This window comes from Penaeus monodon, chromosome 29 (genome assembly GCF_015228065.2).
Source record: "Penaeus monodon isolate SGIC_2016 chromosome 29, NSTDA_Pmon_1, whole genome shotgun sequence".
In the NCBI taxonomy this organism is placed as follows: Eukaryota; Metazoa; Arthropoda; class Malacostraca; order Decapoda; family Penaeidae; genus Penaeus; species Penaeus monodon.
Window position 1 is genome coordinate 1,426,840 of NC_051414.1, and position 1,039 is coordinate 1,427,878.

General features: G+C 35.5%; 1 protein-coding gene across 1 annotated transcript in view; it reads right to left on the minus strand.

Annotated features, from left to right (window-relative positions):
• Positions 1-1,009, minus strand: part of LOC119591889 — a gene marked incomplete in the record, with an annotated part of 4,757 nt that extends 3,748 nt beyond the window's left edge. The window contains 1 exon segment of the mRNA XM_037940635.1: positions 912-1,009.
• Positions 1,010-1,039: the final 30 nt, after the last annotated feature.

Here is a 1,039-nt window from a genome sequence, read left to right on the forward strand (position 1 = left end):
ACTAAACATGTTTTGTGATAAGTGAACATAATAGATAGTGATATAAATCTTCGGATTACAGGTGCAGATCAAAATTCTAGAGTAAAGTACTATACTGAGACATGCATAGATTTTCCTACAAACAACTAAACTAACTGATATGATTTATGAAACAAGTAGCCCTAAAAAACAGGTCCAGTCTAAAACCTTAATAAGAAAGAAATTAGGATAAAGGATACTGCAATATAATATATGGCTAATATCTTGGTCAACTAAAAGATATAAAATTGAAACTACACATGGTTAAGTGAAATAGCTCCAGTAAAACGCAATTTAGTCCCACATGGAAAGTTTGCGCATCAAACAGCTCTACAAGTTATCTAATTATTTTACATGAACTTCCTACACTAGAATCTTTAGAAAACTTCATTAATTGTAAAGAAACTAACGTGTCTCCGAGCACAGCTCTGTACCTGGTGGCGCTCTTGCAAAGGCCACCAAACACTTGCCTCGTATATTCAAGCAAGAGGGACCTTATAAACCCAAGGAGATGCAAAATTACCCAAAATAAGAAAACCCAATTACGTGCCCAATTTAAGGGAAAAATATGATGGAACACAGAAATATGACCCTGAAAATTAACGCGGAAAATTTTTCCCCAAAAATGCACAACTAAGGCCGTTGCAGCTTAATTTTAAAAAGCAAATGATTCGATAGCAGGCTGAAAAACAGTTACCCAAATAACTTTTGTTTTCCCGCAACCGTCATTCATCAAAAAAGATTTAAAACCCAAAAACCTGATCATTTAAAAAAACACCGTACCTGGAACCTTGTCAGCTCTAAAAAATATATATATTAACAACATCAAAATACAAACATATATACACAACACAAGGCCACCAAATCGAAAGACAATCAAATACTTAACTCACACTCTAATTCTCCAACACAAGGACGCAATTTTATCCCAAGGAAACAGCCTTGAGCCTCGAGCGACGAAATTTTTTTTTTTTTTCGGGGACGCCACGCAGCACGCCCCCGATAGATATTTTTGTGTGGG